Source organism: Sander lucioperca, chromosome 20, assembly GCF_008315115.2.
Source record: "Sander lucioperca isolate FBNREF2018 chromosome 20, SLUC_FBN_1.2, whole genome shotgun sequence".
Taxonomy (NCBI): Eukaryota; Metazoa; Chordata; class Actinopteri; order Perciformes; family Percidae; genus Sander; species Sander lucioperca.
Window position 1 is genome coordinate 1,375,197 of NC_050192.1, and position 25,084 is coordinate 1,400,280.

General features: G+C 40.8%; 1 protein-coding gene across 1 annotated transcript in view; it reads right to left on the reverse strand.

Annotated features, from left to right (window-relative positions):
* mpped1 (metallophosphoesterase domain containing 1) overlaps positions 1-7,782 on the reverse strand; it is a 94,650-nt gene extending 86,868 nt beyond the window's left edge. Inside the window, exon 1 of the mRNA XM_031288256.2 lies at positions 7,613-7,782. The gene's annotated coding sequence lies outside the window, so the exon portion shown is untranslated. The remainder of the gene's footprint in view (positions 1-7,612) is intronic.
* Positions 7,783-25,084: the final 17,302 nt, after the last annotated feature.

A 25,084-nucleotide genomic window follows, 5' to 3' on the forward strand; every position in this document is an offset into this window, starting at 1 on the left:
TAGTGAATTAAATGAACTGTTGTGAATTTAAAAGCTTACTGGCGACTTCTGCATCCCTTGCAGCTTCCATAGTACTTACTGTAGTAAATCTGATATTCCCAGCTAACAGAACCACACAAGCAGCCGGAGCACAACATTTTCACCTTGAATAGGTAGCTTAATGAAAAACGGATGTTATGCAGAATGTTAGTCAGGTTGCAAATTGTAGCTCAAGAGCTTGAATGATTTATTATTTACAAATGTCCTTTAGTCTTTGCTCTTGGAAATGTTTCTTGTTGTTCCTGTATATGCCGTTGTGTACAATATGTTCTTTATTTTGCTCTAGAGATATGAAATAATACACCGAATTGATAAAATCCTTTAAATCCCCGTCCCTGGTGTGTGAAGCCTGCACATTTGTGTCTCCCATTAGAATGGATTCAGCTGTGCAGCTCGTTTTCAGGGGATGTGGCGGCTGCTGAGAGTTGCTGAGATAACGGTGATGCTGGAGACAGAGGTGATAATTTGGGGACAGGCAGCTTTTGGCAAAGTCCGCCTGGACCGCCATGCGATGTCACCTTGCCATCTCGATTCCTCATTCACTGCAACCTCACACGCTGACAGCGCACTGACGTGACAGATACACATTTCACACTTCACACCGCGGTTGTTTTGTCACGCGCAAATCCCAGCATGCTCCGTGAATGTGTTTCAGGAGTGCATACATTACATGTGTGTGTTGCTGATGGTTGATGGTTGTCTATGCAGGCATGTGCGTGCATACTGAAATGTGTTTTTGTCATGAATGTGACAGTGACAGCCCCTCACACTGCCAGTGTGAAACAGAAAGATGCATTAGCAGATGCTGCAGGATTCTAACACATTGGGCCCAAATGCAGTTTTCTGGATCATGTAGGCTGCACAGGACAACTGAATATTCAGCTCACAAACATTAACAGCATCCTTTGTCCACTCTAATTTTAATTTCAATTCCTTATATCTGTCAGATAATTCCACCTGGAGTATTTATACCAACAAAGTCAGCTGTGACTACAGTTGTGTTTTGATAGCATTTTTATTAAATCAGAAACATAGTATTCTATTATTTATTCAGCTTTCAACAGTTTTAAATAACTAAGACTCAGAGTCCATTGAAATCTCTACTTGCCATATTAAAATATGGCATTACAGATATACCCTGCCTAAAGCGACTTATGTCATTAAATCATATGGAAGTGAGAGACAAAATGAAAAGACTGATAATGTTACGGAGCTAGAACAGTGACAGTTTGTTTTGGCATCGAAAATAAAATGTGGCATTGATAAAAGGATACATTGGCACTGAAAGAAATTCCACTGAAAAATAAAACACAGCCATTGAAAATTATTTCATTTTATTTAGATTTTTTTTAAATTCTGATGTGTTTTTCAATCATGTCTTCAGATTGTTTTTTCTTTATGTCATTCTTTTAGTTCAGTCTGTTTTTACGCTGACAGTTTTTTTTCAATCTTTTTTTTTTTACAGTTTCAACTTTCTGTCACTATTTTGGCGTGGAGGGGTGGGGTTGCGGGGACAGAGCAAGGAGAGCGTGATTTACATATAATGTGCATACTAAGGAGAGAATGTCAGTCTTCTGGCCTTACCACACAACTAGCATTTGATTCCTGGCATTGGTTTAATCTACTGCAGAGTCATAACTATGTTATTAAAGTATACATTTCATCAAATTGTCCAAATGTCTTTTGATTTTACTTTCCTGTAATGTGCAGTAATCTACAGTAAATATATACGGTCATTCAAACATTTTAAGCAGAAATACATTGCACTTCTCAGCAAACAGTTTTTCTTCTTCGGTAGTCTGGATTGACGACAGTACATTCACTGGATAATCACCGGTTAGGGTTAGGGTTTGCCTTGTATTGCAAATATCAACAAAACAGACTTGGAGTTAGCAAGCTACACACTGAAAATGGCAGAAAATTTGGATCGTGCAACAAGGCAGGGTTCTTTCAGGGAATGATTGTATAGCATTTACTATCTAACACACGGCGATACACTGGAAAAGCAAATTATGTTTAACCATGTATCCAGCTAATTTAAATAGCTCACCTTACTGTTGTGTGTGAACAGTTATTTCATTTAATATTGTATGTGGCGTTATCTTTTGCGGGGAGCAAATGTTCCACCAAAACAAGTTCCTTCCCGAGACTATTTAGCAGAGCCACTGTCTTTGCGACTGAGCTTAGCGCTGCCCAAAACAATTGTGATTGGTTTAAAGAAATGCCAAGAAATCCAAGTTTTGTTTTTCTCCTATCCAGGAGTGTATGTGTGAAGGGGCCAGACCTTCCTCCACAGCGCTGTTGAGATAGGTCAGGCATTGCGAGACTACTTCTTTGATGATGTCGCAGCTTAATATATATATATATATATATTACATGTATATATTATGTGTTGTAACTGCACAAATAGGCGTGCATCAAAACCCTAACGGTGGCTGGCTTAACGGCAGTAAGCCTCTGGCATTACCGTACATCTATGGCAACGGCTTTTACAAGTTCACCTGAAACTCCCAAACAGCAAGTTAGTCTGTTCCCTCTTTGTGGACATTTTGTACAACTTTGTGGTCATTTTGTGTCTCTTTATGGTCATGTCGTTTCATTTTGCATCTCATTGTGGATGTTTTTGCATCTCTTTGTGGTCGTTTTGTCTTTCTTTGTGGTTGTTTTGTGTCTCTTTGTAGTTATTTTTAGTGTCTTTATGATCATTTTGCATCTCTGTGTAGTCGTTTTGTGTAACTTTGTGGTTGTCTTGCATCTCTGTGTGGTCTTTATGCATCAATTGACTTTCCAACAAGAAATGTTAACAGTCATTGTGGCTCTGGTCTGGGAGCCCATTCAGTAATCCACCAGTAGAGAAGTCCATCCAAAAATTTTCCCCATTTGTATACTGCATCGCATCAAGACTCCAAACTAGGGGTTAGAACTACGGTTTGGATCGGATCACGGTTTCAAGTCACGGATCGGATACATTTTCAGATCAGCACAAAAAAAGATTTTTTTAAAATGCTTTCCATTTATTACTTAAGAACTGTAAGAAAACACTGTGCGCTGGGAGCAGAGTTGGCTTTCCCAGGGAAAATAAAGGATTTTCACACCGGAAATGCATGTTCCTTGGGAGTGTTTTAATCCAAACCACAATCTTTTTCCTAAACTTAACTAGTTGTTTTGGAACTGTCGTCGCCGAATAACTCTCACTTTTTGTCGCCTAAACTTAACCGTAATGTCCGCCCTGTACCCGGCTCAGAGCCCCCTGTTCTCGGGTAACCCAACTACCAACCGCAGCTGATACGACGGAGCTCTGTAGCCGGCGTCACGGCTTTTTGAGTTTTTCCGCTCCTCCAGTAGCCATGACCGTCTCTATCAACTGATTTTAACATGTTCCGTTCACGTGAACAGAAAATTGTGTTGCCTGTATCTTTTGACCGCAACCCACCATAGAGATTTATCAGCCTACTTTAAGTAACAACGACAGTTAAAATGTATTTCACACTATTATTATGGTACAACTTTGCAATTAATCCGCGGTTCACATGCATTCCGAATCGTGAGGGTTGATCACGGTTTTCAGATTGCCTCATTCATTTCATTAGGTACCCTGGCATTGAGTTTGAATCCAAAATATTGCCAAAAAGGTACTTTTCATAGAAACATATATTTTGCTACGTTTATGCCTGGTGTCCACACTACTCCGGCGTTTTAGAACCCCTAAACATGCTGGAAATGCTGCTGACCCTGTTTAAGTTTGAAACCCCCAGGTGTGGAGTTGTACTCTGGGTGGGCAGAAACAGAGACCTTTCGAAAGACAACACAGGTTGGCTTTCTGAATGGGTCTCATCAGCCCGGCCCTGTCCTTCTCTGATTTGGTACGCCAGTAGTTAATTCCACATGGATAACCAGCCTGTTCTCATGAACCATTCGTTCAAAAAGCTACAGAAAGTTAAGCACTGTAATTCGTCAGCATTCCACTTTTTTTTTTGTTGCTGTATGCACCACATTGATTGCCGCTGTATAAAAACCCAGCAGGCCACGTAGGGTGGCGGTCGGGCAGGATGGGTGGGCGTTAAAACACAGGACTTTAAAGCCAGAGAGTGGAGTTCGCTTCGTGGGGAAAACTATAGATTTTCACCCAGGAAATGCGTGTTCCTTGGGAGTGTTTTAATCCAAATCACAAACTTTTTCCTAATCTAACTAGTCATTTTGGTGCCTAATCTTAACTTTCGTTGCGGCATAACGGCTGTATTTCGTGGACTAAATTTAACCGTAATATCCGCCAAAACGAGTGGCAGCTCAAAGTCACCCATTTTGGACTAAAAGCATCTACTAACAGCCGCTGATACGACCAAGCTGTGACAAAGCTCTGTAGTGGCTTAAACAACTAGAAACTGCTGCTCTGCGTCATGGAGCTCTGTAGCCAGCCAGCGTCACGTGACCAGCCGGTGGTCTCCTAATTTCATAGGGTATCATATGTTTTGGTGTGTATACATTTTCGTATGATATCATCACAGACATCATAAACAGGATATCATACGGACCCGTGAGAATGTGTTGAGATAACTGCCTACATGTGCAGAAGGGAAGCTGTTGACCTGAAACTTCCATGTCCAGCGGAGTTATAGGTGTTGTCCTAAGTTTTGCATCTCTGCTGAGAATTGCATCCACAAGGGAAACTAATGATTTTTAAGGCAAAGTATTGTTTAAAAAATATATAATCTTCTTTGTCATGTTGATCAGCGATGGTAAATGATCTGAAGTCTATAATTTTAGAACGTTTAGAGTCATCAATGTTTGCACTTAGGTGTAGGTGTGTTAGTATGAAGATCATTTCTGATGAGAAGCCTAAATGCTTGTGTGGACAGAGATCGTTTTTGTTACCAAACAATGCTTGAAAATGAAAGCATAGTAGGGTGGATGTAGCCTAAGTCTCTATGATTGTATACAACACATTAACAATATAATCTATCTGATTATCTTAATGTTTTACTGCAATATATGTACATTTCATTTATTATTTTATCTGAGAATCACATTTTGCTGTATTTTAAAGTAAGTATAAAGACTGGTATTTCAACCGTCTTTGACATGCATTACAAAACAAAGAATGGTTATGAGTCTACACATGATTCCTGTTCTTTAAAGAGTAAGTTACACTTTACAGTACTATATTCATGTTAAATAAATATATCCCTTTATTTTAAGTAAGAGACTACATTCATACATTCACAACCTTTCAGTCATACTTTCCTCAGCCATACAAGACATATCCCCTGGCCAAACATTATTCTCTTTACTGTGAAATCCTTTTGGCTTTGTGTAAAAAAACATTTTTAGAGCATGATATACATATATCCAGGAATGACAGCTTTTGGAGTAAAGTATAGATCATAATTTAAAGAGTAAAGTACTACAACAAACTCAATTGATTACTTGATGCGTAAAATAGACAGAGCACATCATCCAGATATCTGTACCATGTCAGAATTCTGGAATGAAAGGGATTTTTTTTTTCATAACAAAACCGTGCACAAAGGACCCGACATAAAGATTTGCACCCTTGTGCCATTTAGATGTACTGTATTACACTATGAGTTGCGTCACAATCAGAATCATTACTTTTCAAGTCTCGAAAATAAAACATGTAAAAATGTTATCTACTTTCATATTAATTTCTGCGTTTCCTAATGTGCAAACACTCTGGAAGTTTGAGCATGGCAAACACTGCCACAAGATATGATCTAAGACACTACACAGACTTTATGGACAATGATGTTTTCAGATGGACTGAGACACTGAGTTCAACTCTGCAACGAGAGCTGTTACTATAACACCAGTCAAGTGTCACAGAGTCCCCAGATTAGGAGCCCCAGAATACTATGGGCCAATACCTTGTTACCATTGAGAAGAGAAGAGAAGACTAGAGAAGAGAAGAGAAGACTAGAGAAGAGAAGAGAAGACTAGAGAAGAGAAGACTAGAGAAGAGAAGAGAAGAGAAGAGAAGAGAAGACTAGAGAAGAGAAGAGAAGAGAAGAGAAGAGAAGAGAAGACTAGAGAAGAGAAGAGAAGAGAAGAGAAGAGAAGAGCAATTAATCGCAATTTTATCAAAATCGCAAAATGGACTAGTGCAATATCCAAATCGCACAGTGTGTGTATGTGTGTGTGTGTGTGTGTGTGGGGGGCAAGTAGAGAAGAGCAGAGAAATCAAAAGAAAAAAAAGAAGAGAAAAGACGAGGAACAAAGCCCCTGGCAGCAGCAGCAGTAAGGACCAGAACAGTCCCACAGATACAGGTACAGCAGAGAGAGTCCTGTACTGTACTGTACTGTACTGTACTGTACTGTACTGTCCTGTACCGTACTGAACTGCCCTGTACTGTCTTGTCCTGTACTGTCCTGTACTGTACTGTCCTGTCCTGTCATGTCCTGTCTTGTCTTGTCTTGTCCTGTACTGTACTGTCCTGTACTGTCCTGTCCTGTCCTGTCCTGTCCTGTCTTGTCTTGTACTGTACTGTACTGTACTGTCCTGTACTACTGTACTTTACTGTATGTTGAATGTTGGCGAGTCTCTGTAGTGATTGATAAAAAACAGAAGAGAGGCTGTCTGATTGAGGCTCTCTCCTCTTGGGCACATCCTGTTTAACAAGCGGCCGTCACATTAGACCGTGTGGTAATCTCCTCTGCTTATTCGCTCGTTTTGCTCCATATGGACACACGCAGAAAATGAAAGTGCATCAGAGTGTACTGCTGTATTACAGTATCTGTTTTATGCACAGCCTGGAGATCTTAAGCGTGCGCTGTTCTGATTTGGAGCCGTAGCTCTATGAAATGTTGAGTTCAGAATCTATGAGGAAAATTCTATCTCGATAAAAAAAAAAGAGAACCAAGATGGAAAATTATGGAAGAATAAAAACAACAGATGTTTGTTTTTTCTCTCTGCAATATGCCATTTATAACTAACTATCCCTTTAATCTATAATCTATCCTTTATACACTCACACACTACTTTCATTTAGTTTCAATTAATTCGTTTGCTGGCAACATTTGGCAAACCTTAATTAAAATGAGACATTAAATCCTTTTTAGCTGAATTATCAAAGTGCTCTGTGAATTATCAGCTTCGCGCACATTGTGTAGCAGTTTCCCTGCACTCAGAAGATTCTGCATCCTGCGCTCTGTTTGACTGAACTACAATAAAACTTTGGTCCCAACTGTCTCTTTCTGTTCGGAAGCTCCAGTAAACCTCTCCAGCCTGAACTGTACTCCGGAGACTTTGCCCTTCCAATGCGCTGTTACTGAAATCTGATCTAACATAAAAGCGTTCCGGTGAGCCCTGCTGGAAAGCGTTATATCTGGGAAGGTGAATGCATGCCTTTATTAATCTCCAAGCTACTCAGGCGACCGCAGAATCCCCCTAAAACCAAGACACTCGGATGAGGGTCCCGAGCCCAGATTAACCCGGGGAAGACGCAGCGCTACGCGGGTTCAATGGAGGTCTCTGCTCCGGTCTCGCATGCATACATAAAATGACACCTCTGCACACAAAAAAATGCACCTAGAAGATAATGAAGAGGAATCAACCTACCGGCTCCTGTGGTCCGCTGCAGCGAGGCTGCTCGGGATGGATATGGAGAGAGGACGGTGTGTGCGCTCAGAGAGACGCGCTGGTCAGTTTGAATGCGCAGGCTTCCCCGTGGTGCACCGCTGGAGAAATCCGTTTCTCTCTCTCTCTCTCTCTCTCTCTCTCTCTCTCTCATCAGTCCTGCCCACCGTTTCCCGGTGAGCGGTACAATGAGGAGGAGGGAGGGAGTGAGGGAGGGAGGACCGAGAGCTGCTGCGCGGCTCCACAGAGCTCATCCCCGGTCACACAGCGAGTCAGCGACAGAGAAAGGCTCCCACTGGGGCCACCAGGGCCGGGACCAGGATTTTATAAATACTGAGGTTCAAGGGCGTAGGTTTTGTTTCAACATTGCGGGACACACACACACACACACACACACACACACACACACACACACACACACACACACACACATTATAACGGTGGTGTCTGGGGGTCCTCCCCTATAACATTGTCAGTGTCAAACACTTCATGTCCTGCATTCTGATGAATTTTTATGCAAAAATCGATGGTGCAAATGTCTTTATTTATGTAAAGGAAGTTAATATCATCCTGTAATGTTCAAAACTTTTCTGCATATTCAAAACATCACACATGTTCCATGATGGGTTTTTTTTTAGGAATCGAGAACAAATCCGTCAGAGAATGAGACCTTGTTAAAGCCAGATGCTGCAAAGTTTAAATCTACATAAATCTTTGTTTTTTTCACGCTCCTCTTGTACCCCCCCCCCCCCCCCCACCCCACCCCCAGTGTTACAGTTCTTGTTTGTTTTCCGTACATGTTTTGAGCCGCACGAATCTACCTCTTCTAAATAATGTGGGGGGCATATCCCCTGCATCCCCCACCCCTAAATCTATGCCTATGCATGAGTCCATTATTCCCCCACAACCCCAAACAAATATTTGAATTGTGGTCTTTCACATGTTTATTCATTCTATTGATCAAATATGTTTTCTGTTCATTTAATCTTCCACATGATGATTTAGACGCCCTTTCAAAGCCGTTGCCACGCTGACAAGAATAGCATCATTTAATTAAAACAAAAAACTCTTTTGTTTATGTGGCCTATTTATTTTATGTTGGTAGAAATATTCAGATCTCAAAATACTCCATTACAAGTAAAAGTCCCATGTGCAAATTGTTACTGAATTAGAAGTAGCCTACAGTATTAGCTGACAAAAAAAAAATGCTTCTCGTTAGGCAGATTGACCCCTGTCTGTGTTGCATTATATTATTATGGATGCATCGCTCTATGCAACAATTTATGTTGTAGCCTACTAATACACTTTACATACTGTTGGTGTTTAATCTATGACATTGCATCATATTTAATAAACTGATCATCAAACCTCAATCTTCAAAGTAAGCAGCACTACTGTAAAATAAATGTAGAGGAGTAGAAGTATCATCAAGTGCCAGACAATGTTCAAACTGTTCATGCAATACAGTAACTTGAGCTATTTTAATTAGCTGGATACATGGTTAAACGTAATTTGTATCGCCATGTGTACTTCGTCCACAGCAATCAGTCCCAAAACGTCCCAGTTAGAGTAAATGCCGTAAACATATTCTTTGTAAATCTTTATAATTATTCCTCAAAAGAACCAAGCAGGCCTGCCTTGTTGCATGATCCAAATTTTCTTCAAAACTTTCAGTGTAGCTTCCTAGCTTGAAATATATTTTTTTTCTTTCTGAAGCGAACAGAATTTTTGAGCAGCAACACACAGAGAGCGGAAAGTTGCGCTGGATGTCAGGCAGTTATCCTGGAAATGTACTTCTGTTGATCCAGACTGTCCCTGCAGGGACCTATCACTTCTTACAACCTGATTACAATTACAGATCAACTTCTTTAGAGTCATGCACCATTTACAGTAAGTTAGTGCATGCATCTGCCTCCTCTCTCTAATTTATCGAAATCCTTGGTAGGGACAAAACAAGTCAAAGGATAAACATAGCATGGACAGATTATGAGACAATGGGCCCCATGCAGGAGACAGAAACATAAAAGGCCCCGCCTGCTACCTACACTACCAAAGCACCCTTCCCCTGATGTCATTCTGAATCTTTTTCTCTGATGGGATGGTGCAGGTTAACCCTAACTGTAAAGTGTTGCTATCGGTTGAAAATTGCTCCTGAACCTTTGTGTGTTCATACTGGAGATGAAGAGAGACTTCCACACTGATACACCTCTCACCTCTGTTAAATTGGAGTTTTTCTGTGGCTGTTGGCCCTGACATGTCTGAGTTCACTGCCTTATCATGTGAGGTGACCCAGGGTTCGGTTCTGGGACAGATTTTATTCTCCCTTTATCTGCTTCCACTTGGACATATTATCAGTAAATTTAAAGGTATTTCATAGCACTGCTATGCGGATCACATTCAATTGTATTTGTCTTTTAAACCCAACCAGTCTGATAATTTAATTGTTTTACAGTAGTGTCTTTCTGTTATAAAAGACTGGATGGCCAGTAACTTTCTTCAGTTAAATGATGATAACACTGAGGTTCTGATTGTTGCTGCAGACAGCATTGTTCCAGCCTGAGAATCATCAGGCTTTGAGCCTTAACCCGCACTTGTTTTTTCCACCTCAGAAACATTGCAAAACTCAGGTGTGTTGTATCCTACGCTGAGTTAGAAATTATTATACATGTGTTTGTTTCCTCGCGTTTGGATTACTGTAATTCTCTTTTTACTTGCCTCAGTAAATCAGCTGTAGATTGTTTACAATTGGTCCAGAATGCTGCTGCTAGGCTGCTGACAAGATCAGGGAGGTCATGATATATAACCCCTATCCTGGCCTCTTTACACTGGCTGCCGGTTAAATTCAGGATCCAGTTCAAGATTCTTGTAATTACACACAGAGCCATCAATGGCCATGCAACGGCCTAGTGATCTGTTGCACCCGTATGTTGTCAGCAGATCTTTGAGGTCCTCTGATCTGAGCTCATACTGGCTGTTCCCTGTACTAAGTTGAAAACTAAAGGTGACAGAGCTTTGGAAACAGTTGCTCCTAGACTTTTAAGAGTGGCTGCCTCTGTTGAAATATTTTTTAAAAAACAGCTAAAGATGCATCTTTTTAGTCAGGCATTCATTTAGCCACATTGCTGACTGTATTATTTTATATTTATGCTTTTGTGTTTTACTACGATTTATTGTGATTTATTGTGCTTTTATGACTATTGATCTATTGTAATGTATGTATTTATTTTGCCTGTGAAGCACTTTGTGACTCTGTCTGTGATAAGTGCTATACAAATAAACTTTACTTACTAACTTACTTACCAGCGGTGCAAGAAGTATTCAGATCCTTTACTCTAAGTAAAAGTAACGTACATGAATATGAAAACACATCATTACAAGTCCTGCATTCAAAATCCTAATTCAGTAAATGTACAGAAATATTTTCAGGAAAATGAACTTAAAGCATCAAAAGTAAAAGTACACGTTCTGCAGAAATATGCTGCGACTGATATAGTATTATACATGACATTATTGAATTGTCAATACTGATGCATCATTGTATTTTTACAAGCATTTTACTGTTGAAGCTGCTTGAGGAGGGTTTCCCAATCTGGGGGTCGGGCCCCTCCACAGGATCACAACAAGGGGGGGTCGTGTGATGATTAATAGGATTATACAGTTATTGAAATGAAACCATGTCAGATGTTTTTGGGGGAGGGGGTGGCTCACTGGTGGAACTGCCAACAACTCATAGACATCAGAAACGTGACAGTAGACACAAACAAAAAATGTGTTTTTTCATGTAAAATCTGGATCTGAAATATAACTGCACACATGCTCCAGCACTCAGCTCACCGGAGGAGTTGGGGTTAAGGGTTGGTGTCAGTGATGGACTGGCCATCTGAAATTTCGGCAAAAGCCAGAAGGGGATTCTGGTCATAAGCTTGCTTCTTAAACCCTTAGGCCACCACTCCATATATATATATATATATATATATATATATACACAGATATATATATCATTGTTGAACATGACATGACATCTTTGATCAAACTAAATTCAAACCAAACAGATCAATAAATTGTGTTTTATTGCAATAAGCTCCAGCCTGTTAAATCTTTACACCTGTGCTGAAATGAATAAAAGGGATTGACTCCCCACATTATTGGCCGTGTAAGGGATAATCAGTCACATTACAGCGTATCCCGACCTCTGCTCCTGTTTATCCCCAGGTAATTGGACTGGGATTTAGGCTGCTAATGAGCTAAACAAATAGACCACAATCTGAAGCTCACACGCATCCATAACCACCCAAGTTAGGATGGAAGCTTCCAGAGTCTCAGCTTGGAGGGAGTCCGCCATCTGCTGGCCATAATTTATGGCAAATCAATGATTTAGAATCTACTGAACACCCATCACTCAGCTCTTTCTTCCTCTGTACAGCACCTGCTGGGAAGGTAAGGTATATAAACACAAAAGGTGAAAAATGCCAAAGTTGTAGAAGTTTATTTTTACACTACCTAAATAACCAGCCACTCACTCATTTCAAGTCAAGAACATTATGGGGTGGCAGTAGCTCAGTTCTTAGGGAGTTGGGTTGGGAACAGAATCGAGACTTGAACCGCGACCATGACGTAAGTTAGGGGCTTTTCCTTTTCCAAACACAACCAATCAAAATGCTACACTTATTCACCAGGTCACACACCCACTCCTTACATGTGTGAACACTAATTGCTTAACTGATCACTAACCAACCACTGTTTTATAGTGTAGGCCTATAAATAGGTCAAAGGTCAGATTACCTGCTTTGAACAGTGGATACCAACAATAGACAGAGAGCAAGGGGAGTAGGAGGGAGAGGCAGGGGACAACGAGGACAAGTTCAAAAAGGAAGAGGAGGAGGAGGAGGAGGAGGAGGGCAAAGAAGAGAAGGAAAGAGAATCATCTCTGAAGAGATTAGGGTCACACTTATTGATTACTCCCCCTTCTCCACCCACCCACCCCATACAAACAAACACACACACACACACACACACACTCTCAGAATCTCTCTCTCACTCTCGCACGCACACACACACACACACACACAAACACCCATCAGTGTGTGAATATGTGTGTTGATTACTGTATCTGATGAGCAGGAGGTACCTTGTACAGCAGCCTCGGCCACAGAGTATGAATGTTGTGGATGGTGCCTGTAATATGGAAAAGCACTTTGAGTAGTCATTACAGTTTTTCTCAACTGCTTAAACACATTTGCTCACTCTGACATCACATTTTCGAAACAGTTAACACACAGGATAAAACTGAAGCTCAATGGCCAAAATGACTCATTTTGTTAGCAAAATGCTCTAACACTCACAAAACATTAAAAGCATGCAACATAAGCAAATATTTCCATCAAACACCTCAACTTGTGGTCAAATTAATTTATTCTTTCAATCAATCATTACACAATGGACAACAAAATACAAAATACAGCCATCAATATGAAATATGACACTTTACAAACTCAAATGGATACTGAAAAAAAAAAAAAAAAAAGCTACCAAAGGAAACACCTTTAAAAAAAGAAAGAAAAGAAAAGATATATTTTATCTTTCACATTTAGTCCATTCATTCTTGACGATTATGCCACAGGTTCTCATCAACATCGCATTGAATGTTTTCCCTTGCAATGCACCGAGGGAAATACCTCCTTGCGTGGCGCATCCATCCCTGGCAGTCCTCTGCACCTATTGCCAGGCAACCAGCATTCATTGCCTCCAGGAGGGGCATCTGCTCATATGGCCGGTGATCATACACCTTCCACCTCCAAGCAGAGAAGAACTCCTCGATTGGGTTCAGAAAAGGGGAGTATGCAGGAAGGAAGTGCATCATAATACGAGGCTGTGCTGCAAACCATTCGTTCACAAGGCGAGAGTGATGGAAAGCCACATTGTCCCAAATTATGACATACAGAGTCATGCCAGGCCTCAACAGCCCTCTCTCTTCGGGTGGAATCAGTATTTCTTTCAATGAATCAAGAAATGTGATGAGGCGTTCTGTATTGTATGGGCCAATGGTTGGTATGTGGCATCATTGGAGATGGCAGCACACATGGTGATATTGGCACCCCTCTGACCTGGCACTGTGACGGTGGCCCTCTGCCCAATGATGTTCCTCCCGCGTCTCCTCACTTTACAGAGGTTGAAGCCGGCTTCATCCACAAAAATGAATTTGTGATGTGCCCCCTCAGCTTCAAGCTCCATTATTCTCTAAGAAAAAGAACAAATTCATAAAGCAAATTACAGTATTCCAGTTGCATGTAACTATGGTAAACAAGGTATTACAATAACAAAATCTGTACCTGCACATACTGGAATCGTGCCTCCTTTACGATGTCAGAGTTTCTTTGAAATGGAACTCGGTACAGCTGCTTCATTCTGACATGGTGGCGTTTAAGGACTCGATCTATAGTTGCCAAACTCACACTGTTTATATTTCTAAATGCTCCCTGATCTGCAATTACTGCTGCCTGGATTTCACGCAGTCTGATTGCATTGTTTGCCACTACCATATCTACAATGGCAGACTCCTGTTCAATACTAAATATCTTTCCTCTGCCACCAGTGTGTGGTAATGTGTGGATCCTATAAAGTAAAAGCAAAAAGCATGTCAAAATTGACATTACTGTATGACAGTCACATAAATGGGATTGATAAAACATCTGCATTACTGTAGACACAGTTTGTTCTGCTAACAGGGCAATACAGTAAAGCTGAAATACACAGTGGTATACATTACAGTAACACTGTGAATTACCTGTTCTCATTCCGAAAAAGCCTGACAATAGATGCCACAGTGCTCCGAGTCAGAATGGGCTGGACCCTTTGTCCAGCCTCTCTAAAGGACAAGCCATGATTGATGACATGGTCAATAATTGTTGCCCGAATTTCATTTGAAACTTGAGCTCGATTTTGTCCTCTTGCTGCTGCAGCTCCTCCACCACGCATACGGGCTCCTCTTCCTCTGGCCCCTCTGTCATGGCCTCCACCACGCATACGGGCTCCTCTTCCTCTGGCCCCTCTGTCATGGCCTCTTACTCTATGGCCTCTTTGATCCATGCTTGCAAATAGCAACACAGAGGTGGCATCTTTTATAGATGGATGAGGACTGATTGGTGATTGAAGAGTTGTGCAAATGAGTTTCACACAGGTGCATAGAGTTTTCTAATTATGCAAGTACTTTCTATCAGCTGTGAATAGATGTTTTCCTTTTGTTCACCACAGTGAATCCAATAGAGTTCGGGGTCTTTCAATGAGATCTGTGGTAACTGTTTTGACAAAGGGTGTGAAAAATGTGTGTAACAAATGAAAAAGTGTTAAAACATTTGCAAGAGAAGACTTCTGCTGTGCTAATAATGTGATGATGAAGATAAAGCGGATCCCAGTTTCATTTAGTGTGTCTTAGCAAATGAGAAAAACTGTAAGACTAGAAAAGCGGCATATAAATACAGTACATTTACACACACACACACACACACACACACACACACACACACACACACACACACACACACACACACACAAATGTGTTCTTTATTCTAAAAATGATACCTTTGTTTTACGTGTTTCTGTTTTTTTTCTTCTTGTATGCTAGTGTATACAACCCTGCGCTACTGGCACAACAGTGATGTTTTGCCAAATAAATATTTTCAGTTTTAACGTTGCATTGGTGTTTACACTGTACCTCTCAACCCCTCTCAGCAGATTACTTTCACTGTAGAACATTGTATGGACATATCTATGAAAGACATAAGAGTTTTAGATTTAGAACAACAGTGTGTATAGCTGAGCCCCCTCCTGTACTGTTGTGAATAAAGTGTTTGCCAATTGATGCAAATGCTTCATTTTGAGATTTGTGGCATTTTGAATGCAGTGTTTCATTTTGAAGGAGATGCGAGGCATTTTTTTGCCTTTTGTGGGTGCAGTTTTGGGAATTGTGTGTAAGCAGTTGTGAAAACTGTAATAGTGGGATGGTGGGGTATTAACTCTGGCAACTCCTGCCCTTGGCAATAGATTTCACATCCTGTTCAGTCTACCATTTAATGATAGATGTACACCTGTCTAGATTGACTACATATTATATATATATGCCCCATGTCCTTGTCTAATATGACTGATGAAGCCACAGTACTGGCAGTATGTGTGTTTGCACTAATAAAGACAGCAGATCAATCAGTGTTCCAGTCCCTTCCCTCTGATGTGTCACAATACATTTTGTAAGATTTGTAGTGGAATTGTAAACTAAATACAATTGTATTTTTGCAGATTTGTAACATGTATTACCATGTATTACCCTGCCCTATAATGCACCAGATCCATCTGGTAATTAGACCAAACAGTGATTCTGTCACTCAATCAGCCCATGTTCTGTCTTGATCACCTCATATCCATTGAACTTTGAGCAGAGGGAAGGATGGAAGGAAGGCAACAAGATAGCGAAGGGAGAGTAATCTCAGCATCTGGCACGGTTGCATTTGCCTGCAGATGCCGGCTGCTGATTGGACAACCTGGAAGGAACACGTAGGACATATCAGATCTGCCTGTCAAATGTGATTAATGACCAACAGTAAAGCAGCTGAGGGCTTACAGTAATATTCTAAACAGGCCGTGAATTCCATCATTAGAGGACACTGCCATTGTCAGTCAGAGTTATAGTCAATTAACATCTGGGCAGTGGTGGATCTAGAAAATTTTACATGGGGTGGCAAAGGGGTAGCGAGAGATCTTGGCAGGGTGGCAGGGGAAGACAGTACATGGGAACCCCCATATGTAAACGCACTGCTATGCCCTACTATGCCCCGCAACACTCTGCTAAACCCTGAACTGCTACAACTATTATTTCTCGTCATAGTTCCATTATCTTTCATGTTACTATAGTTGCCACCGTTCATCATACCAACTGCTATAATTATTATGAATCATAATTCTCTATATCTGTATATCTGTATCCGTCTCTGTCTCCGTGTCCCAACCGGCAGCATCAGATGCCCGCCCACCAAAAGCCTGGGTCTGTCTGAGGTTTCTGCCAAAAAGAAGTTTTTCCTCGCCACTGTTGCACCAAATGCTTGCTCTTGGGGGAATTGTTGGGTCTTTGTAAATTATAGAGTGTGGTCTAGACCTACTCTGTCTGTAAAGTGTCTCGAGATAACTCTTGTTACGATTTGATACTATAAATACAATTGAATTTAGCTGAAATTGAATAAAATGGCTTGATCATATTTACTGATACAGATAAATAGAACAGAAAATAGAACAGAATGTGTCTTATTTGATCAGTAATTATGATCAAACAAAAGGTCAAACTAATGCTATGATAGAGAAACTGTAAAACATCATTAGATAATCTATGTATATATGTAAATCTTTACATATCTAACCCTATTACATATACAACCAAATGGAAATAGCCCAAAACTGAAAACATGTCATGTCACTGAGTGACATGACATGTTTTCACCGTCTGGGGCCAACCGGCCCCCAGACTCGGCCTCCACCTCTCCTCCACTCACACGCTGAGCACCGGCTCCCCACAGGGCTGTGTGCTGAGCCCCCTCCTGTACTGTCTTTACACCCATGACTGCAGTCCGGCCCACAACAACAACCTCATCGTTAAGTTTGCTGACGACTAGCCTAGAAATCTAGACGCACCCTAGCGGCAGCAAATGTAATTTGCAGCCAGGGTCCATCTAGCAACTCTCCGTTGGCTTGCGAGCTGGAAAAACCAAACTCTAGTCAGGCCAATCACATCGTGTATAGAGTCGGTGGGTGGGCTTAACATAACGGCATAGTTGCGACGGTTCCGTGTGAATTCCCTGCTACTTGAAAACAAAGAAGATGGCTGCTGCTGCTGGCGAACAGCGGTCTTTGGAATTGGCTTTGGCCGCGACTCTGGAAGACTTGGAGTTAAGCACTGAAGTCATTCTTAAAAAAGGAAGATGTGTTCGGAGTTTTGCCAACCGGATATGGCAAAAGTTTAAGTTTAATCTATAAACTAGCGTTGCTCTGGTTGGTCGTAGCACTATCCTACTGCGTGAAAAGGGAATTTGAAAGACAACCGTTTATCCCGCCCCTCGGATTGAACCCTGCCACTGGTGAGTTCCCAGACCCAACATCTGGATGTGGGTCTGGCTTGTCAGGCTAGCTGACGACACCACAGTGGTCGGACTCAGGAGGCAGCCTACAGAGAGGAGGTCCTGAACTTGGCAGCCTGGTGTTCAGAGAACAACCTGGCTCTGAACATCCGCTGACATCTCCTGGACAGACAACATCACAGCGGTCATCAAGAAGGCTCAACAGCGGCTACACTTCCTGAGAGTCCTCAGGAAGCAAAACCTGGACTCCACCACCACCCTGGCTTTGATCTGTTTAACTTGCTGCCCTCAGGGAGGCGCTACAGCTGCATCAGAACAAGGACTAACAGATTCAAGATCAGTTTTTTTTCCAAAAGCCATAACCACTTTGAAATTACACATGCACTGAATTCACAGTCTAACTCCCCAACCCCTGGACTTTCTTCTACCCACCTACCGTGCAATATTTAATATTTAATACAATTGATAATACTGTACTATTCCACTACTGTGCAATACATGTACACTGTGCAATATCATTACTCTCATTGTCCAATATCTATTACTCATTGAATACGATCACCACTATATTCAATATTTAAATAATGTGCAATAACCCACACTGCATATCACACTGTATATAAAACCATATTTATATTTTTATATGTATATAGCGTCTCAGAACTGTGCACCTTACCCCCCTTTTTTTTTTTGCAGGGAGGAGTTGCTTTTAATCTCATTGTACATGTGTATAGTGACAATAAAAGGTATTCTATTCTATTCTATTCCATTCTATTCTATTCTATTGAATACCTGACGTGAATGCAAAAGTCACCCCAGTGATGTGTTGACAGGCTGCAGTGAAACATTGTTACAGGAAGCTATATATATATAGAGCTGAAGGTCCAACCACTGGTGCCAGAAAAGCTGACACCACTCCTGAGCCACTGCCCTTCTCCAGACACATACATGGGCTACAAACAGCAGAGCACATTTAAACATCAAGTGATGTTCAGGTGAACTAAAGGAAATATGAATATCATAATATCATAATAAATATGAAGCAATCAGGAAAACCACGGAGCTGTGCCTGATGTCATCAGCTGCAGCCTGTCTGCGTCTTTCTCCAGAGCGTCAACCAATAGGAAAGAGTCCTCCGCCGGCTCGTAAACTTCTCGGAAGTCTCCTCTTTCTGCGTGGAAGTAAACTGGTGTGGGATAACTTGCAGACATGTTCTCTTCAGTTACCAGACTTGCTATCCACCTGCACCTCAAATCCTCGAGTGAGTCAGTCAGTCAGTCGAATCAGCCAGCTACGTTGTCATGAGTGGATCCACAAAAGCAAATCCACAACAAAAGCCATGCTTTCCACTTCTGTAATAACATGCTTATAGGTTATAGGTTTGGTGTATAGATGTAGCATATCAAACAAAACAAAAATATATGTATATTTATTCACTACGGGCATTAGGACTGAGTTTCTTTGGCAATTTAGCAATACTGACTCAAGTGACTCAAGTGACTTGCACAACCCGGATCAGTTTAGTGAGAATCAGAATAACCCAAAGCCTTAAAAGGAATTGAGTTTGCCAGGCCTATTGTATACAACCTTGACGTACTTTCACCCCTTCATGTATGTTAATTGCTATTAATTGCATCAGTCTCCTCAAACAAAACTAAATACTTTTATAAAGGCAGATTGTACAAAATAATAGTTTGAATGTACTAACTTTTAATTTTAATTGAAGACCATTTAGGTATACGTGCTGTTTAGTGTCCCAAATCCCACTATGGCCACGCCAAGACCTGCCCTACGAAGCAGCCCGATTGGTTGGGGTTAGGCATTTGACCTGGAGTGGTTAAGGTTAGGATAGCCGATTGGTCAGGTGATAGGACCTGTACAAATCATGGGGTTACGTTACGGGGTATTTGGGACACTAAACTGCACGTATACCGACCGTTTATATTAATTTATTATATCGTTAATTTGTGTTATTTACAATTTATTTTCTTATATTTGTTATTGTTTCATTTTAGATATTTTGTGTTTAACTATCGGACACAGAAGGATTTTATTACTGTTCAACCTGCCTTGTTGGTGTAAAACAAAACAAAAACACATCAGTTTCCTCTGCTGTTGAAAAAAAAGATGGCTTAATATACATTACACATACTTGGCTACATAGTGAAATAAAGATTAAAACCAGCGGTGGAGGAAGTATTCAGATCCCTTACTTAGCAAAACTATAATACCATACTGTAGAAATACTCTGTTACAGATAAAGGTCCAACATTGGAAATGTTACCTGAATAAAAGTACGTACAATCAGGTAAAGGTATTTGACGTATTAAAAGTATTAAATGCAGAAAAATGTATATTAATGTAATCAGTCAAACTGATAAAAGAAGCAGGAACCATAAAAGACTTAGACTTAGACTTAGACTTCTCTTTATTGATCCTTTTGGGATGACTCCCACAAGGAAATTAAATATCCAGCAGCAGATTTTAGCAGCATACAAACAAAACACTCTTTAAATAAAGAGGTATAGAAAAAAAATACAGTATAAGAATAACAATATACATAGACTTTTAGCTAAATATTTTTTACAAAAAGTAAACAAACAGTAAAACAACAATAAACTACAGATAAATATATAGATATATATAGGACTGTTTATGGTATTGTGTTATTGTACAGTTAATAAATAAATGACATTTAGCATAAATTAGAAGTTAAGAGCAGTTAAAGTGTCCAGGTATGTATGTGAGTAGATTATAAAATTATTGCACAGTGAATGAGTGAGTGAGTGAGTGAGTGGCTACCACTCCTTCCCTTCCTTCCTGTTATGTCCTCTTTACCCTATTTACCCTATTTCCTCCTCCCCCCGAGTGAGGAGTTGTAGAGTATGATGGCATGAGGGACAAAGGAGTTCTTGAGTCTGTTGGTCCTGCACTTGGGAAGGAGCAGCCTTCCACTGAACAGGCTCCTCTGGTTGCTGATGACGGTGTGCAGGGGATGGCTGGCATTGTCAGTAATGTCCAGCAGTTTGTCCAGTGTCCTCCTCTCTGCCACCGTCACCAGTGAGTCCACCTTCATGCCGACCACAGAGCCGGCCCGCCTGATCAGTTTATCCAGGGGGTCTTTCTGTGTGTTCCTCTTGCTTGGGGTAAGCCCACAGTGACTGTGTTAAATCAGCAACAGTCATTTTGTCGTTTGCTAGGATATTTGTGGGGGCGTCGGTTGGTTGGTCCCAGTTAGCCGAGTGTGATGTTATCCAGCCTCACAGCTGCCAAGGTGATTTGTAAGGACGGCACAACCGCTCACCGTTTTGTCTATGCTCCGCTACAACGGGCGGGTGTCCCAAGTCATGTGAGTCCGCGTTTTCGTCGCCGAGAGGTGTTGGTCGGGTGTGTTGGGTTAGGGTGAGGTTGATGCCACCGCGTAGAGGCAAATATCTGCCGCTGGACCATTACGCCATAGTTTCGGCCTCCGCTGCTGGTGGACTTGTGGCTTGGTGTGTGCTTTTGTTGTGTTTGGTATTCTTTGGTTTTCTTTTTTTGGGTTACTGTTTGGTGTGGTACCCTTATTCTTGTTTCCAGTTGGTGTTACATTTAAGCCAGGGGGGTTCAGTGGAAAAAAACGCCTACGGTGTAGGTTGCGCTTGTGCGCCAATCTGTGTGTTGGGCTGTATCCACAGGGTCAGGGGCTCGAAGTTTTTTTTGTTTTGTGTGACCAGATGGACCGTGGGGAGAAGCCAAAAGACGCACGGCGCCTCCCGACAATGAGGCCGCGTACTAGGGAATTTTATGGGCTGGCCGCCCCCAAAAAAATCCCCTGCAAACGATTTAGGCCGACACTCAGCCGAGACGAACAGGAAAAAACAAAACACTGAAAAAACCAATACAACCAGCAGGAAAGATAGGATATAGAGAGAGGGAAAGACCAAGATGGTCACAAGCTGTCTTAAGTATCAATAGTAAAAGTACTGATTATGCAGAAGAATGGCCCACATCAGTTATTTTATTATATATTATTAGATTACATTAACTAATAGTAACTATAGTAGTCTATGCATAATCTTCTTCAAACATTTGACTATTTGACTGCTTTTTAAGCTTTTTTATTTTTATATGCTGCTAAATGTACAGGAAATATCTAAAGTAAAAGTAGTTATGCAGGCAGAATGTGTATGTTTATTGTACCATATTATATTTATGAGAGCTTTAATGTGTAAAGCACTTTTCTAAGCAGAGTAACCAATCCACAGTATCGCAGCACACCAGCCTTCTTTCACCCCTGGTTGCAGCCCTAATATTAATGTATCACACATGTCATGTGTTACGCACTCTGTCTTTGTGTCAGCTGGATTGCAATGCATGTCTTATTCTTCCTTAAGAAAAAGAAATTTACTGAACCAGAATAAACTCTATTTTTTCTCCCCAGATGAGTGCAGAGTGCAGAGTATTGTATGTCATGATTTTTTTTTTAAATAAAAAAGTAAGTAATAGTGGTAGTATGTAGTATGTACTCTCTACACTGTGCATGCCATAAAAGTGGACGTAAAACATTTTTTTCGTCTTCTCTAGTTTCTACTCTTCTCTAAGTCCCCCTACTCTAGTCTCTACTCTTCTGAGTTTATCTACTCCAGTCTCTACTCTTCTGAGTTTCTCTACTCTAGTTTCTACTCTTCTCTGGGCTTCACATGTCATATTACCCTACTAATCTCTTCTACCCTGCACTACCTTTCCTAACCTCTTTCCCATTCTAAGTGTCCTGTCTAAGTGTTATATAAGTTTTTGCACATACGCTGGCAGCGAGCAGGTCTTGAACCTGACAACGACTATTATTGCATTTTGTGACACGCGGGACACAACCCTTGGTTTCCTGAGTGAAAGTCTGATGAGTTATTGACTCACCCACCACCTCCGCCACCTCCTCTGTAAGTTACATTTCTTTATGGTTTAGGAAAAGATTGTGATGAAAATCAATAATGAATGTTTCCGTGACACCATGCGACCACCTCAGCCAACCTCCCTTCGCTAAATTACAGAGAAGACTGTGGGTGAGAATAGTTCTGTTGGTTTAATTGACTTTGTCATTCTGGCTGTTAAACCTCTAATTAAATTGTCTGTCAGGATGATTGAACCCATGACCTGTGTGTCCTCTAACCAGCGTTCTATCAACCTGAGATATCTAAACCCATACCAAGCAATGATTTAGTGGAGTATTAGACTTGACTGATATTGGACATTCCAATATTGTTTAGCCAGACAGGGGAGCCAGGGTAGATGCTAGATGCTAGAGCTTTAAACCTAAGCAAAATTGTTCTTCTCAGTAACTTGAATGATAAATACAACCTCCAACCCAGCTATTTCAAGCTGTGCAGATAGCTCAGCATGATAAATACCCACTGGCTTGTTCTGAAGGTTGTTGGTTCAATATTGGCAGATGCAGAATATCTGTGTTTTCTGCCCCCAATGGCACCTTCCGTTCGTCTTAACTGCGCACTGTAACTGATGGAGGAGGTGGCAGAGTCAAATATGCATCAGCCCTTCACCCAGGAGACTGGGGTCCGCCATGCCCTAGTTAACTAGGTTGGTGTGGATGTTCGGTAAAAGGAAAGTACCGAACCTAAGACACTTGAAGAAGTCCTGGTAGCAGTCGGGAGTAGGATAGTACTTATCCGCAAGTACTCACGACAGCAACCAGGGTTTTTCCAAGTATCTAACCCCTATGCCGACCCGAAGGGATGAGTTTCAGGACCACAACTGAGAAGTTCCTTCACTTCATTCATGCCTTCTTCATACTGTACTCACAGTGTACTCATAGTATTGTATGTCATGATTTTTTTTAAATAAAAAAGTAAGTAATAGTAGGAGTATGTGTTATGTCAAAAAAAATCAATGTAACAATCAATGTATACAAAATGTCTAAAAGCGTTGTTACACAGTTAAACTGCATTCCATAAAAGTGGATGTACATTTTTGGGTGTGAAACCTCTAAATAAATTGTCTATTAGGATGATTGAACCAATGACCTACATTTCCTCAAACCAGCATTCCATCACACTGAGCTATCTCCTCCAATATTAAGATCTTTTTCGTAATTTCGTGCTGGGACGTTGGTAGGGTGGCGAGGTGACTGTGCAATAATAGTCCCGACCAAGCGCGTTGTCAGGTTCAAGACCTGCTCACTGCCAGCGTATGTGCAAACACTTAGATAGTGACACACAGGAGTAGACAAATACAGTGTGAACAACAAATAATAGAACAGACATTTGCTGTGGCAGCTTCAGGGATAGCTCACTGAGATAAGCTACTGCCTTAACAATCTGAGGTTGAAGGATCAAATCCCACATTTGTCTTTCCAGTTTTTCAACTTCTCTACTCTGAAATGTGAACGATAAATACAACTTCCAACCAATACCTTTGTGTGATTAGCATATAGCTCAGCAGGATAAGGTGAATGTGAGGTTCATGCAGATTGGAGGTTGAGAGTTCAATCCTTGTGAGGTGTTGTCGTTTTTTCAAAAGCTAAAACTGGAAGGCAAAACTCAAAACAGAAGTAGCGTGCAATAGATCAGATAACTCAGTGTGATGGAAAGCTGGTTCAGGAAATGCAGGTCATGGGTTCAATCATACTGACAGACAATTTATTTAGAGGTTTAAAATACAAGGTGTGAACAACAAATAATAGAACCAACATCTTAACCACCAGCTTCAAGTATAGCACAATGAGATAAGCTATTGACTCAACAGTCTGAGGTTGAAGGCTCAAATCTACCTTTTGTCTTTATAGTTTTTCAATTTTATCTTCTGAAATGTGAATAATAAATACAACTTCCGACCAAAGCCTTTACAAGCATTGCATATAGCTCAGCAAAATAACGTGAAGGTTAGGCTCATGAATATTGGAGCTCGAGAGTTCAATTCCTCCAACGTGCCATCCAGTCTAAAAGTATAGAATGTCAAAAAAAGTCATGAAATAGTATGTCAAAAGAAGTGATAATAAGGCCATTGTATAGCATGTCGAAAAAGGAGAAAAAAAGTCATAGTATGTTATGTCGAAAGAAGTGATAAAAAAGCCATAGTATAGTATGTTGAAAAAAATCATATGTCAAAAAAGTTATAAAAAAAGCCATAGTATAGTATGTCGAAAAAAATCATAGTATAGTATGTCAAAAAAGTTATAAAAAAAAGCCATAGTATAGTATGTCGAAAAAAGTCATAGTATAGTAAGTCAAAAAACATATAAGAAATGCCTTAGTATAGTATGTCAAAAAAAGCCATACTATACTATGACTTTTTTTCACTTTTTTCGACATACTATACTATGACTTTTTTTTGTCTTTTTCGA